The sequence below is a fragment of the Stegastes partitus genome, unplaced genomic scaffold (assembly GCF_000690725.1).
Source record: "Stegastes partitus isolate 25-593 unplaced genomic scaffold, Stegastes_partitus-1.0.2 Scaffold601, whole genome shotgun sequence".
Lineage (NCBI taxonomy): Eukaryota > Metazoa > Chordata > Actinopteri > Pomacentridae > Stegastes > Stegastes partitus.
In genome coordinates this window covers 374,945-385,903 of record NW_007578332.1, presented here as the reverse complement: position 1 = coordinate 385,903, position 10,959 = coordinate 374,945, and positions in this window count along the sequence as shown.

Here is a 10,959-nt window from a genome sequence, read left to right as displayed (position 1 = left end):
CATCAATTATAAATTAAATGTTCCAAATCCGAAGACAATAAAAACCTGCTTCGTCAACTCTTAAATGTCAGTGAAAGTTGTTATTGTCTTTCGGTGAGGTAGGGCGAGGTCTGATTCTTGGCAGGGGGCAGCTTAAAATGAGCAGAAAATTAAAGTGACCTCAAGAAGAAAACTGAACAGTGATGTTAGGTTGGGTCAGCAGTGACACACGCAAAGACTAGAAAGTGTTCATAGTGAAATTTAACCTTCTGAACCACAAAAACCAACGGGCAGGTTTGAAAGGCACGTTATCTTAAGAAAAAATGCTAAAATTTCTTAGTTTATCAGAAAGCAAACACTGTGAAAACAATAAGAATCATTCTGTTTTCTGACCATCCTCGAACGTCTCAACTGTGCCCTCCATATAAAATCCTTGATCAAATCTAAGACTCAAACTTCACTTTATTCTACACATTTTAATGCTTAAAAATTAGCCAAAAATAAAGCATATGCTCCAACTAGATTCTGTAAACAACTAAAAAATCTGCTCTCTTCAGTGCGACTATGAAGTCATTCTTGACTAAGCTGCAACCAACATGACAAAAAATCTGAAACGTTTTGGTTGGACTGGTCTGAGCTGCAGACAGGAAAGAAGGATTTAAACAAATTAAAAATGTAGTAAAACAATATGTAAAGCCACTTTTGTTCCCCCAGTGCTGGTAAAACATGCGGGCATTTGTACATGTTGATTCCAGGCTGAATTTCTGGAAAAGAAATAATTAAAGAAATTCCACTTTTTTTCTTGTTTTCATGATCTATGGCTCTATCACTCTATCACAGAAGACATGTCTGAGTTCTCTCTACTGCTAACCAATGTTGTAATGTTTCCATAGATGTGCAGCACTTGTGTAAGGGGCAGAAAAATGCCCTGAAACTGCTCAGGGGTCAGAGGGTGAACTCTGAGTGTCTTCACTGCTGGTGGTGTGAGTCAGTCATGAGAAACAGGACACATCACCAGTTACTGTATGTCCCCTAAGACACTGTACATCTGAAGTGCTTTCTGGAGCGTGTGTGTTTTAATAAATGTGTTTACTTGCTGGTCTTCCTCCAGTATGTGGTGTACGAGTGGGCTGTATAGACTTGACCCTCTGCCTGGAGCAGCATAGTGCTGCTGCAGATTCACACAGCTCTATATAAACACCCAGATCTTTCTCACTCAGCCACTGAAATAAATGACGACGCTCACATTACTGTGGATAAGATGTCCCAGTGCAGCGGCTGAGGACAGTTTGAATATCTCTGTCCAGTATCATTATGAAACAGAAATAGTCCTCGAACATTCCTGATGTCAGGCAAGTTCCTGCCTGGACAAGAGGAAAAATATTTAACAATGAAAAAAGGAAAGCAGGCAAAGTGACTTAATGCATTCCTGAGGCACATTTGTCCCCTAACGCAGCGACATCACTTTGTTTTTTTTTAGTTTGTTTGCTGGGCATTTTGCCTTTTTCTTTTGAGAGTAGCTGGTCGAGAGTGACAGGAAATGTACGGAGAGGGAGAAGGGATGGCATGCAGCAAAGGTCATCGGCAGGATTTGAACTGAGATATTAGCAAGGTGCATTAATAAACCTTAAAAATAGGCCACAGAGATCACTCTACCTGCATCATAGCTGACTGAAGCATTCGTTTATATTGATTCTGATAATTGGTTTGGACAAGTCATTTCTTAGAAAGAAAGAAAACATCCAGATCAATTCTAAATAAGTGCTTTAAAAGAGAGTAATAGAAAATAAACTGGCAAAATGTTGAAAGTAGTCAGTTCCAAAAATGGCAGCATTTATGTCTTTTACCTTCAAAAGCAAACATATTTTGTCTTTACTTCTTATTTACGTAACTACTGCACCTCCACTCGGTGTTCAGTCCCATAAAGGCCCCTCTTATGCATTAACTTTCAGTAATATTACGTAAACAAAATGCCTGAGAAATATGTGAAACACAATAAGCACAGCCGCTCCGATTTGGCCAAACTTCAAAGTCTCTACAGACACTGATTCCGCCTCTAAATAAACATGAAAAGAATCAATTTCCTGTGTTTATGTCTGTGCTTTTTCATGTGATCTGATACACAGATTCCCTACTGGATTACACAAACTATTCAAAACAGTTTTCCGGCAGCTCACAAAGAGGAGAGACGTGGGATTGACATGGATTTACAGCTTGTCAGGAAGGAGCTCCTTCATCTTAAATCATGATTACAGCTTCCGGAGACATGATGAAATCATGTGTTCCTAGCAATCTTGACTTTTCGGGAACTTTTCAGGAACTACACCACACTATACGCTACTACAGATAACTGTGTATGAAAGTCTTTTACACTTACAGCAAAGACGACCCATTGTAGCAGCATTTCTTTCACACCTCATGTATCTTTAGAAAGTAAAGATTAAATCAGTTGACAGATAACTCACAGCTCACTTTACTCACGCCTTAAGTGACTAAAGGAATCAATGCACAACTCAAACTCAATAATTCTGCAGCACCAGTGTTTTAAACGTTTCCAGATCCACTCTCAGAAGACATTCGGTCGACAGTGAATGTGCCTATGACTTCCTGAGCTGTGCAGCTTTCACTGTCCTCTCGTTATGCCTCAGCAGAGGACAAAGCTGAGAAAGCAGGAAAGCTCCTTAATGTGACTTTTAGCCACCTGGAACAATCTTAAATGATGCTAAATCATTTTTAAATGCTGAGTCAGTGAGGAGTCAAGGTCTGGAGGATACACTGGGACCAAATGGAACGCATCAGCTAAATTCCTGTCGACTCTGGAGGCCCTGTCCTGTATCTGACCATCATTAGTATTATTGTTAATATTTGGGAAAGTGAACGTGACCATAGATTTAAAATACATTCTCAATAATTACAATATTATCCCACCCCGTCATCCTCAGCTTTAGAAATCTCACATTCTTTATACAAAACAATTTTAGTCATAAAACGCTGAACTCATCAACCATTTTGTTATTAGGTGCACCTACTACCACCACATAGCACTGAGTTACTGCTGTAGCTGCTAAAAGCTCTGAAATAAATGACCAAAGTGTAAAACTTACAGGCAAAGAGTTACACAACTCTGATTAATTATTGATTAACACAGTGTGCTTAAATAGCCCATATAATGCATACTTACAGTATTATGCATTTACTATTACTACTAGAGTATATTTACATGGTTTAAAAGTCCCACATGGTAAAAATTCTTTTTTTTTTTTTTTTAATTGTGTTTTGTGGTTATATGGTAGCTTGGAGGTGTAAATTAAAAGTGTTTGGATAAAAGGATGTTCACTTCTGCAGACAGTGTGTTCTTCCTTAAGATGGCGGGAGCATCAGCAGCTCATTGGTTTTCAGTCCATTTAGAAAAGCCTAGTCATGGTGAAATAAACCATCTGCAGTATTTTTTTAAACCAAAAAAACAAAAAGACACATTGTGGGGACATAAGACACTTTCATTAATTTGCTACAAAAAAAAAAAAGGAACTATATGGGACCTTTAATGTTCAAAAAGCACATTATTATTTCTCTCGGTGTTAGGATATGGATCGAGCAGAAGTGGCTCTAGCGAGGAAATAAAAAACTGTGAGGAAGCTGCTTATTCCGTGAACGTGTTTCAAACTATGATGTTATGCAGGAGTTATGCAAATGTGTTACATGGTGATGTAGATAAGTAATGAATGAAAAGACTGGACTTCAAATTGGGTATTTCAGGTCGGTAAGGAGCAGTGTGTTTTTGTGGTGTGGACTTTTGTAAGTTTTCAGAACTTTTTCATTCACTAAAAAAGTTATAACACACTTTTTTTTGTTCCTCTGAACTTCAGAACCTGACAGAGAGTTAAAAAAGCAAGTCATGTTCATGACACATGCCAAAATACACCATTTAGCAAAGCCACAAACTGCAAAACATTGTCAGATATTGGGCTCTCCGGCTTTCCTCTGTCTGTGAGATGCTGCTGCACTGAGAAAATCACCAAATTTAGGCTTGAAATTGTGATATTTGATCAAAACAAAATGCATAACATGGACTATTTAACTGACCACTAAGCCACTTATTATCCTACATCAGGGGTGTCCAATCCTGGTCCTCGAGGGCCACAATCCAGCATGTTTTAGATGTTTCTCTCTTCCAACACACCTGATTCAAATGATCAGGATCGTTATCAGGCTTCTGCAGAGCTTGATGATGAGTTGATCATGTGAATCAACAGGGAAACATCTAAAACATGCAGGATTGTGGCCCTCGAGGACCAGGATTGGACACCCCTGTCCTACATAATAAGTGTCCATCTAACTGGAGGGAGAAGGTTTTGAACCAAAAGACATTGATGGTGTAATGTAAATTTCTTTCTCTATTTAAAAGTCTTGCATGTAAGTATTTTGATTATTAACTCAATTGCACAAACAATCCATAAGAAATCTATATGAAAACTTAAAAAAAAAATCTCTTTGTCAGTTGAAAGCTACACTCAGAGGAACACTCCACTTGTCGACTTTTTATACTCCATGTCAGATTTTAAAGACAGACAAGGCTTGACCATAGAGAGGTGTTTTGAATCTTCTACTTTCTTCTCAGCAGGAAGGACTCCCTCACCAACATCTGCGTCACGGCGCTCTGATCAACTGTGTTCAGTCTGTCGAACACATTCACTGACAAATGACAAATTTCTGAATGACAGCAGCTCTTGGAAACACGTGACTCAGCCAGGAAACACTTACAGACACTGTTTAATTTGGGGGGAAAATTCAATTGTGCAGTAAACGGATTAGCTCTAACGCAGAAGCCGTGCAGTGACGAACCAGAGAACAATCGATGGAGCTCAGCGAAGCGTCAAGGCAGGCAGCTGGTACTAAATGTGCAGCAATGAATGGTCTCCTTGTTGAAACAGCTGTCTGAAAAAAATGTAGATTCTTTAGTAGTGAAGAGGCAACATGTCGACGTGATTCAGCACATTTTTAAAAATAAGATCTACCTTTAGTTTTGAAATATATGTTTAAATCTGTTCACAGAGTGCATACTGTAACTAAGCTGTTACCTTTTTTTTTTTTTTTTTTAAATGTTGTCCAAATTTTCTCAAATTACCCTTTTTTGATTTTCTCCATTATCAGAGTAGAAGTGTTCTTGTTAAGTGTTCTTGTGCTTTAACCAAAGGAAGGACTTGAGATGAAAACACACACCAATGCACAAAAACAGGTTTTCTTTTTTTTTAAAAGAGCGTTTTGTTGCATAAATAATTTACCATTCTGGGCTATTTCCAGCTTGGTTAACTTGGTTTACTCAGAGAAAATTCCACCTTGTTTTTTTCTGGAGAAAAACGATGACAGATAACAGAAACCGTGTGGCACAAGGTGCAAAGGAGACACCAAAGAGTTTTGTTTGTCTTCACCTGTTTCTTTTTCTGTGTGCAAAATGTTGTGATTTTCAACCTCAACACCACCGGTGACACACGAATCTAAATTACACTGAGGTTACACATAAACACAGCCTGAGAAGAGCTACTGTACATGACCACCGAGGCACCGAGATGGCCAGACATTATATTTAGTAGCTTCACGGGGATCAACAAATCGGAGCTTGTGGACGGCAAGCACTAATCATGAAGGCCTTGATCAGCAGGACGGTTTGAAGGTGGCTGCAAAGTGGCAGTCAGGAGGCCACGAGGCCTGTGTTTAAAGTCATTAGAAATACGTCAGGGAATTATGAATGAGCTGAGACTTTGAGCACGTCTTTAAAGTCATTTAAAGCGAGCGGGCTGACGTGTCGGCGCGGCGTGTGTGTGCACGAGGCGTGTTATTATATCAAAGTGTGGCTTAGCTTTCACTGACACGCTCGTCTCATCTGTAATTAGCCCACAGCTGCGCTTAATGTAACTCACACCAGCAGGTTTCGTAACAAACAACCAGAAACGATCACTTAGATACGGGAAAAAACAGGTGAAAACACACACGGGCGTGCTCATCAGAGGATGTCACATCTTCTAAACGACTGAATCCTCAACTCATTCAGACGTACACAGATCAAATATTATGACACAAATTAGGGCTCTGTAGCTCTGCAGCATCTAGTAAAAGATGATTAGAGAACCTCTGATGCTTTGAATCTTACAGCAAGGCGGGGAAATGATTGGTGTGTGTTTCGCTCTTAGAGGAAAAATGAACACTTCACAGTTGTTCACACTCATCAGGGTTAAATGCTTCCAACAGCTGCCACAGAGCAACACGTCAACTCAACGTTACTGTCACTTCATGAAAATGCAGAATTTTTTCCGCGCTGGCTACCCAGGTAAAGGCGAGGCGATGATTTGTAGATTTGCAAACAGACATGTTGAACTGCGTGTTTTCCATTGAATCACCAGGACGGGACAAGACGTCTTTCTGCCCGAGAGAAAAAAAGATGCTCTGTGCAACCTGGTCAACACAGGAACAAATACCCAAACATTGAGGTCACTCCCAAAGCAGGAATAGTTGGGTTAATGGGACTCTGGCTTCAACAACATGGCAAATATGCAGGAAAGAGGGCGGGAAAAATCACATACACACACATACAGAGTCCTGCCAAATCAAACGCGCAGGAGAGCAGGGCGGGCATTTTAAAATTCAGCAACATCCGAACGGTAAGTCAGAGCCAAACACAATCAACCTTATGTACGAACGAGGGGGGAAACACCCTCTCTAGTATACAAAATACACTCATTCAGGAGTTTCCTCATCAGGATTCGCAGCCTCCTGAGACTCTCACTGAAATAAAACGAAGTCTCACTCCATATCTCATACAGAATTGCTTTCCACCTTCCCGATGCTAAAAGATATTTTCTCCTCGAATGACTCACATCTCGCATGCCAGTAAGTGGGGATCCAGGAAGGAGGCAGATACAGTGGCCGGTTTGTGAAATCCGCCTCAACGCTCGGTAACCCGAGACCTTCACCTTGAGTCAAAACACTCCGGCAGAGCGGCGGCCAGTATGGAAGTTATGCTGCACACAGTCAGAGTGCGTGCATGTTACAACATAAAGGACTGCTTGTCAAGACATAATAAATAAATGCCTCCGTGGTCCTATTTTAAAAAAAATAGGAGACAGTGCTGGAACTGTCATGTCGTCTGCATGTTACGAGGAAAAGCTGTGCGTGGAAATCACTTTGGATATGTTAAAAAAAAAAAGGGCGTGTATTCCAGCAGGAGATGCTTAGAACTGTTAGCAATGTACTTTCCCATTTTTCTTTATATTTAGCTGATAAAAACCACTTCACCAAAACCCAAAATATTAAATTCACTTACACTAAAACATATGAAAAGCAGCAAATGTTCACATTTTTGAATTTGGAACCAACTAAGGTTCTGCATTTTCAAATGAACCCAGATTATTATTAATCCATTAATCACCTCAAAGATGTTATTAAAGGCTTTTGAAATCACCTTCTGAAATGATCTCACAGAGACACTTATTAGAGGGAAAAGATTTAGAAAGCGTAGAAACTGAAACTACACATGATGTCTAACACCTTATGTCTAAACCTTATGTCATTATATCACATATACTCTTCCTAAGTTACTAAAAAAAAGCAGATTTTACAGTATAAACATGACATAAATCTGACAAATATACAGCTAAAGAAACAAAATCTTGCACAGTACAACCAGAGCAGACTGTCACATTACCATCTTCCCTTCTGCGTGCAATCTTTCATCACAACGGCGGCGTTTTCTGAAATGATCCAACAGAAATGATGATCATCTACAGAGCAGCAGCTCCTGCTCGCTGGCTGCTGGACCAAAATAAAATCCATTCTGCCCAGACGCTCGCTCACAGCTGAGAGACTGAGGACGACCTCAAGCCAGCTGGATGAGTGTTCGGCAAGTCTTCAGCTGGTCCACACAGAGGCTCTGATTTGTCCTCCTCTCTCTGGTTTTTGCTGTGCACTTTCTGCTTTTCTGTATCTCTGTTTGTTTTCTCCCTCTCGCTGCACCTCAAGTGCCGGCGCTATGTTTGTCTGAGAGAGGGAGAGTGTGACCCAACACGAGGAGAGGAGAGGAGAGAGAGAGGCTGAGAGGGAGAGAGAGAGAGAAAGAAGCAATCCTCGCAGTATTACCAAGTACATGCAAGAGCAAATTCTTAGATCTTTCTCTGTGGCATCTTATTACACCGTGTACACACACGGAGGCTTAATATGGCAGCCGTGATTAATTTATAATGCCAACAAGGAATATGATCCTGGATACCGACGAGTCAAAACAAAATGACACACTGATTCAGAGTGTGTGTGTGTCGCTGTAAAGTCGCTGTAAGTCTGATCCAACAGTCACATTATAGATGCTCACTGGGAAGCTAAAAGCTGGAACCGTCAAGGTAAAGTATCAAAATGTAGGGTTAAGTGTTTTTGGTTTGTTTTGAAAAGTGGAACTAAGGTTAGCACTTAGGGATTGGAGAAATGACAAGTGTGATATGATGAATGACAAGACACCAAGACACTACAGAACAAGACAGGACAAAGCAAGATACCATACCATACCATACCATACCATACCATAACATAACATACCATAATGAGATACCATAAGATACAATAAATGATAAGACAAGACACTACACAACAAAACAAGACAGGGCAAGATAAGATAAGACAAGATAAGACAAGATAAATGACAAGACAAGACACTACACAACAAGACAGGGCAAAGCAAGATGTGATACCATACCATACCATAAGATAAGATAAGATAAGACAACATACGATAAGATACAATAAATGACAAGACAAGACGCTACACAACAAGACAAAGCAAGACAAGATACGATACGATAAGATACAAGATACATGATACGATACGACACGATACGATACGATACGATGAAATGTGATGACACGCTACGATGAAAGTAAAAAGAAATAAGATATAGATTCATATAGTCTACGTAAAGTCCTATAACCAAAACTGTCATTTCTGCTGAAACACCAAAAGGCTACACAACGACGCAAGCTTGACATAGCCTGGATTTCTTTGAGTTAGCTGGCTCAACTAAACCAAAAACCCCAATCAGAGATAGTAGGTATCAAAACCATGGTTGTCAACTTCTTTGTTACCTAAGTTTTCTTCTCCAAGTTTTTTGCATGATCCCATAATAGAGGGTGTTTGAAAAGTAATGTCCTGTCTAGGGGCAGCCGAGGCATCGTCCCCTGGTCCCAAGCGGCCACAGAATGCAAGTGGTTGATAATTATTTACAACATTTAACCTATTTTGAGTCTTAACTTGAGGATGGACATAAGCCAAAACCACAGCCAAAATGATGTATCTAACAAAATAAATCATCAAGATAATCTAACCAGAAGTACCAAACCAACATCCACCTGATGACCTCCCTAACTGCTGAATCAGGAGAGAACGGTAAATAAAAAACGGCAGCTGTAACAACGCAGCTTTTAGGTCTTCTACAAAAAAACAATCATTTTACAGCCTCCTGCAGTTAAGAGGAACATGTTCTAATGGAGAACTATGAAAAATGTCAACATTTACTACAATGACAAGCGAGGAGAGGAGAGGAATGCTGGTAGAAAATTGTTATTATATGTATTTTAAACACAGTGCACCCAATTCTTGCTAATAATCTGTCACATGACAACTGAACATAAGAGCTCCGTTCATGTAAACACACTCAAGTAGGTGTGACACTGTTCTATAATGAAGGATAAGTGAAAATCACTGTCATTTGTGGTTAAATCAAAGTGAAATTAATGCTATTGTCTGAATATTCTCTGTGATAAATAATAACAGACTTATCAGTTTTCTAACCAGCAGTGTAACTTCCAACAGCTCCTAGTAATTTAAGACTTATAAGAACACATTTGTGTGTTCATGAACTGGCAGATACACTCTGATACTGTAGATAAACCTTTTCCAGATCAATAATTGGGCACTGAAGGGGCTTCCAAGATGTCTTGAGAAAACACAATGGTTTTATAATGATGCAGACTGGACATAAATACGCCTTGTATCACACATGCTGACCTATACTTTATATTTTCCAACTACTCTTGCATATAATCAATACAACCACAGCAGCATGTATTATCAGCTTTCAGATTTTGACAAAGAGTTGAAATGAGAATCTAAACGCGGTTCACTTTTTGACATTTCGCCGCTCTATGCAAGCTCCTGAATCAGGGAGGGGATGAGCCACCTTCCCAGAGGGCCAACAGCTGGCAAGCATAACACAGCTTGATACACTTCAATGCAGAACCACCACCGATCGCTCCTCCTGTCAGAAAATCATGGCGAGAGAGGATCTGACAATGTGAACGAGAAAAAAAAAAGAGGAAGATAAGTATCTGCTCTGAAGGAAAAACAAGCAAAGTGTATAATTCACCGCGGCAATGACAGAAGACCGCCTCTCTGAGATCAAACACAAAACACAACATCCGCAGAAGGAAATCAGATGAAAGACAAGGACGCAGTTTTTCCTGGAGACGCTCATGTTGATCGTCATCCTGGTTACAGTTTTCAGTTATTTTGGCGAGTGGAGTTGAAACTGGAGGAGAGGCAGAGGAGAGGTGAAGACGTGAGAAGGGAAGAAAACGTGTTCAAACGGACGAGGCAACGAGGGTGAAACATCATACAGACGGCAGCTGTCGCGAAACAGTAGCAAGAATATCCCGTCTCTGTATGTTTGACCTGGTCATGTCAAAGCCGAGACAAAGACTGACAGTGAGGTGTCTCTCTCTCTCTCTCTCTGACCCAGACTGTGACAGACAGAAACCATGCAGCACATTCCTGCAGAGCCTTTCCGGCGCTCGTCTCACTTCATCAGAAGGCCACAACCTGAGTTACAATCAGCATGTAGCACAGAGAGCAAGACAAGTCTAAACCCGAGTTTTATTTATTTTAAGATATATCAGCTATTTTCATCATTACTCACTTATTTATTGTAAATTGAGAAACAGTTT